General features: G+C 37.4%; 1 long non-coding RNA gene across 2 annotated transcripts; it reads left to right on the forward strand.

Moving 5' to 3' along the window:
* Positions 1-1,287: 1,287 nt before the first annotated feature.
* Positions 1,288-4,566, forward strand: LOC138105635 (uncharacterized). Of its 2 annotated transcripts, XR_011148581.1 has the most exons (4): positions 1,288-1,370; positions 2,864-3,123; positions 3,345-3,611; positions 4,234-4,566. It is a non-coding gene; the product is annotated as an uncharacterized lncRNA (long non-coding RNA). The 2 variants fall into 2 exon arrangements; XR_011148582.1 differs by lacking the exon at positions 3,345-3,611.
* Positions 4,567-5,881: the final 1,315 nt, after the last annotated feature.

Below are 5,881 nucleotides of genomic sequence, written 5' to 3' on the forward strand. Positions count from 1 at the left end.
AAGTTTAGAGGTGTAGATGTGTTGTTCTATGCCACATGACCTCAGGGCTGGGCAATGGCCATGAACACATCTAGTTTTCTTGCATACCATTTTAGGGAAAGATGGTGTGCATAAGAAGAAGCATGGTTCAGCCCTAGGATTGCCCTAGATTCTCTCTCCTGAGTGGTTCCTACATTTTACATCAGATGGTTGGTTGTTAAACTGTAGCAGTAGAAGCTGTGACCACTCATATAGGTGTTCTAGTCTGGGCTAAATGTCATAAAATCTGGGTTACAAAGTTGAACATTTGCCACTGCTTCCTCTGTCTCTGATTCTGTAAAGTTTCAGTTCATCCACAACAGGACCTAAGTTCCCATTCATAAATGCTTAGAATTGACAGTTTGAGTGTTTTCCTGCAAGTGGTAATTGCCTTATCTCCTAGGCAGAGAAGCTTATTGAACCCTTGCTTCCCCACTGCCAAGACGAGCACAGGAGCAAGTGGGAGTCTACATGAAAGCAAAAAATGGTGTATCCTTCTCTGTGGCATTTTAAAGGAAAGTAGAGGACACTCCACTTGGTGTTCTGGAAATACCAGCTAGATCACTCATCAGAGGGACTTAAATAGGGAGACAAGTATCATCTGAACCAAACCAGGTGTAGATAACGAAGTTATCTGCTGCTCAGCTCTGCAGGCTTGCTGGTCTGCACTTATGTAGGCATGTCTCTGGTTCTCTGTTCTTTAGTATTTTCCCAACCCACTCCTGCCAAAGAAAGGGCACCTGTGTACCTTCTATGTACAGGATGGTACAGGTATCTGGCATGGTGTCTGGCTTATGCATGGCACAGCCTGCAGTGTATAATCTTGTGGCTGGAAGACTGCATGGCAATTCTGTAAGCCATGAAGCTAGCCAGGATTTGGAACTTTAGGTTCTTAAAAAGTAAGGTGGCTATATCTACATCTGTATCTAATAACCAAAAAAATCTACTTGGTTTAAAAGCATTTGTTTAGGCCCTTGCAAATGGAAATGGTTGCCTAACTCTTTTTAGGATTTTACCTTTCAAAATCTTGTCTGGAGTCCCAAATACATGTGAAAGAACAAACTGAGCCTTCTAAACATGGCAATCAGCCATTACCAGTTGCTGAGAAACCACGTGACAAAAGCAGTGCCAAGTCCTGAGCTGTGAAACAGTTCAGCTCGGTAGCAGTCATCACCTGCAGCTGCTTGTTAACTTGTTGAACCTAATGTGATAATGAGAAATGCATTGGTCTTGACTTTAAATACTTGTGCAGACATCCAGAGAGAGGATGTTTAAGAAATTTTGGGATCAGAAAACAGAGATGAGGGATGGAAGCTTGTGTTCTTTGTCCTCATGGCAAACTTCAGTGAAATGTAAGGAACAGACAAGATAATGGTTGGGTAACAGATTATAATGAGTCTATTTGGTATTACTGAGCTGAACAGGATAAAAAAATTAATTTTTTCGTTTGAGAGAGAGATGTGACTTCAAAAGAGTGTTGAAAACTATCACTTTTTGGCATGCAGGCTAAACTGTGCTATTGAAACAGAAGTTTTTGTAATCCAGATCTAGCACTCTCCCCTTAGGAATATGTGAAGTGTGATGGTATCTGTTTGAGACCTTTTGATTTAAACTGCCATTCAATCAACTAAGATGAAAGGACAGAACAATATTAATGCAAATTTAGTTTTTTTTTTCACCAACAGAACATCTTTTTCTGAATTTTGTATTTCTTGAAGTCACACTGTTGTGTAGTTAAATTTTTTTGAATGAATAAAATAATTTAAGTAAATTCTGTCAGTTAAGGGTGATAACAAAAAAATGATACTTCTGGGCAGAAAGATCTCATTCATTATAGAATAATAATAAAGTGTAGCATCAACTCTTAATATATAAACACATCTACTAACACTTCTCTGTCTAGTTTAAAAGGAACTGGAAAATATAGTAATTTTCCAAGTTTCATTTCTAATGTTATTACAGTCAAGCAAAACCAGCTGGTACTGCAGTATTTCTGCTTTTCAGGATGGTGAAAATCTTTGAGTATGTTTGTTATGAGATTTCCAAAGTTCATGCCACAAAGAGCAAGAAATCTTATAAGATTTACTAAAGAGGTTTTGAACATAGGTATTACGGACTAGATTCACTCTCGCCCACAGAAAATTGCATATATGAGTAGAATTAACACATACTTATCTCTGAACACACTCCTATGGGGCTGAAACCTACTTCTGATAAAATTTCTAACAGGAAGATTTTTGGCATTGATATTCTAAAACTTTTCATAACACTTTCTCACTAGACACCCATATACACCTCCTTTTAGTCTCTTTATTGTACACCTAATAGCTTTATTTTTCAGATCTTTTATTTCGTTGTCCAAAAGCCACAGATGTAGCTTGTTAACAACATCTTGGAAAGACATGGTTGCTAAACACTATTTCGTCTGTCTAGTCTATCCTCATAGTATTGAATTTAATTGCTTTGGGTTTATATTAAATAATTAAGCAAGAATTAAAATGATTTAAATTTTTATGCATTTTATGGATGTTCTATGAATTCACAAAGCTATTCCAGATACTGCATGTACTGTAGATAGTAGATTTTAGCTGCTGTGTAGCAGAATTATTAGTACCAATAACATAATTTTTACTATATATTTTCTGGAGGTGTTCATAATAGGCTGTTAGTTTGCAAGCAGAATAAGAAATGCAGCAGTTTCAGATACAGGCCTTGAAAATCTCTTGGTCTCAGGATGTTGCTAACAAGCTACAATTCTAACTGGTGGAAATAAAAAAGCATGTTTGATATTTGGTGTGAGAGAATCCAAAACTAACAAGTAATTTGTTGGCTTCTGTTCACATAGGTTCATACTCTTGCATTTCTGAATTACTTGGGATTTGAACAAATCTCCACATGCAAACTAAAATTCCATTAGATCCATAAAGTTGTTTTTAAAATGTGTTTTCAAGTCCTTGAAGCTTTTGATCTGCATTCATGTGAAATTTGAGCCAATTTTGACATGTGGCTTCCAAACCCTTGGGTGAACATGAGCTTAAGTCTGGAACCTGATAGCAGAGCTGCAGCACTATGAAAACTTGCTTGGGACTGACTATTTCACAACAGGTAAAGTTAAGTATGGCTTGAGGCCAACGTGCACTGCAGTTGATTTCATCAACAAATTCTTCTGAGGGTTGTTTTTTTTTGGTGTTTTTTTTTTTTTTTTTTTTTTTTGGTGTTTTTTTTTTTTTTTTTTTTGGTTTTACTGTTTAGGGGATAGAGCACTAAAACTTTGGACTAAATGGGTTATGTCAAAAATAACCAAACTTATCAATTGTCTGAAACAGGAGTTGAATAGTCAGTGTTTGATCTACTCCAGTTTGGGACTGGACAAAGCTTTTGCTCATATGCACTGATTGCTACCAATAGACAAGAAAAAATTACATCACAGGAAAATAAAAAGGAGATTTAAAGAAAGTGTGAAGGAAAGCAGTTTCTTAACTGTACTGTAGCTGTTCAGTTTACCTCCAAGCCCTCTTAATTCACCCTAAATCAAGCACCAAACATATGGTATGCACAGATGGTTCATGCAGCTGCTCAGGCCTAGAATCCAGGTGGGTGTTTCTCTGCAGTTTTATCATATTTTGTTTCAAAACTGTGTTCCAGTTTTTAATGAGCAAGTTTATGAGAATGCAGCGATAAAAAAATGTCTCAGGTTAAGAATACTGGGAACAGACAGCATCCTCATTTGGGGCTAACTTGCATTATGCCTTGGTGTCAGGCCCTGGATTTGAAATAGAGACCCTCAGGGCACTTTTCTCAATTGGTATTTCAACATTTGCTTAATGTATATCCTGTTCATGGGTGCTGAGATTCCTGTACCAGCTCACCACCACTCAAGAAACAACACTAGATTTATTTCCCTAAAAGAGAAGATAACATTGAGGAAGGACTCCCAATAGAGCAGGTGGCCAGTGGGAGTTATTGGAATCAGATAAAAGTTATTTAGAAAGTTTTTAATTGCTAAGTGTTCATACCAAGACTAAGTGATGCTTCTGGGTAGTGTATGTCCTAAGGAACACATGATCATACGGGATTGTCTTATCCTTTCTCTGTTGTCAATTCTGTTCTATTCTCAGCCAGTAAATTACTCAATATAAATTGTGGATGGTAGGAGAATTTAGTACTGATATGTTCTGCATCAACACACTAACTTGATTCTTGCCTTCTCTGCAGGGCTCTCTTTCACATTTAGAAATGTATCAGAAGGAGATCTGCAATTGTTCTCTCTCTAGATCCTTGTATCTTTCTCATTACATTGTTAGTGCCTATTTTATTACCCTTCCTTGGGTTATGTGAAAGAGTCTCTCGTGCTGTGCTGTCTGAAGGATCAGTCTCACAGAGCTGGAACCAAGGTGCTCTGCTTACAGGGGATTCCAGCAGACCTGTCTGGAGAGATGATGCATCCCAGTTCCCTGAGACACTGTTGTTTTAGAGAGGTGGCTGGCTAAAGGCTTCAGAAACACAATTAGATTAAATATAATTTCTGATATTATCATGATTGAAATAAAGTTGCAGCTTTCACTGACTGTGAGATTATATTTTGTTCTTAAGATTAAAGAATCAAAGTCCAAAAATTGCAGTCCTCAGGATCTCGCTATTTAGCTGCCTAATTCTAGAGCCTTCTGAATGACCTACACAAAGTCACTAGCAAAACTGTGTAATACAGCTACTTAAACAACCATTTTCATCCTACTCTCCAGGCTTGAGAATCTTGATCAAAGGAAGCTTTCTTCCAGAAGTTCAGAAAATGATGAGCCAAGCACAGTTGATCCACTAATTTGGTGAAATAAAAGGGGTCATTCTGCTTCTCCTTCCCTCACCTGCTCTATGTGCACCCTCCAAACTGTACCTTGTACTACTTCTGGAGTTTGTCAAAGCACGGATTCACTTCCCAGGATTTGGCAGATAACTAACCTAGCAATAAAACGAGTATTTTCCCAATTTCAGCTGATTTTTGGGGGACTGCCTAGTTGTCAGAATTGGAAGAAAGGAGAGGAGAAGAGGAAGGGGAGGAGGGTTAGGACCATCATTCACAGGAGCAGCTGCCAAGTAAATCTGAAGTTGGTTCAGCTGCCTCACTAAAGCTCATCTTGCAAGATGGTGTCTCATAGGTGGATGGCATTAGGACCTGTGCCTTAGTAAAGTGTTTCTCAGCTGACTTGGATTACTCCACATTTTGTTTTTAAACATTTAATTCTAAAGTGCTTTTCTCCCTCTAGTCATCAATTGTATATAGGACTGTGAATTTTAGCATTTAAATTACTGCTAGGCAATATGTTGCTCAGCTTTGCAGTTCTCAACTCAATCCCAGATCTACACCCACCTTTTCTGTCGGGGTTGACATTGAAATCATCTTTGGGCTTTTCTGAGGCTAAATTCATGTAGATTAAAATTCAATTCATGCTTTTCATGTACAAAAAAGGCAGACAAAACAGAGAGGAGATTGCTTGGTATAAATAAAAAAAAAAAAACAAACTAAAAGCAAGGAAGTTATTCACCAGCTGATGATCTTGTCTTTTTTTTTTTTTCATTTTTGGTTCAAACCATTCCGATTGGGATTTTTATTTACCTGTGTTTAAACAGGCTTATCTCCACTGCAATTTTAAACATTTTTTGTATTGAGAACTAAAGGAGGACCTCCAGATCTGGGCTTTCTTTGATTTAATGTAAGTCCTTTTAGATGAAATTGCTTCAAGATATGGTTCCTTTCTGCTCTTCAGTAAAATTTCATTAAGTGGCTCAATCTAAAATATTGGATGGATTTATCTCAGAGTAAATGTTTTTATTATTCCCTTCAAAATAAAACACTTCTCTCAGAAAA

Source organism: Aphelocoma coerulescens, chromosome 2 (genome assembly GCF_041296385.1).
Source record: "Aphelocoma coerulescens isolate FSJ_1873_10779 chromosome 2, UR_Acoe_1.0, whole genome shotgun sequence".
In the NCBI taxonomy this organism is placed as follows: Eukaryota; Metazoa; Chordata; class Aves; order Passeriformes; family Corvidae; genus Aphelocoma; species Aphelocoma coerulescens.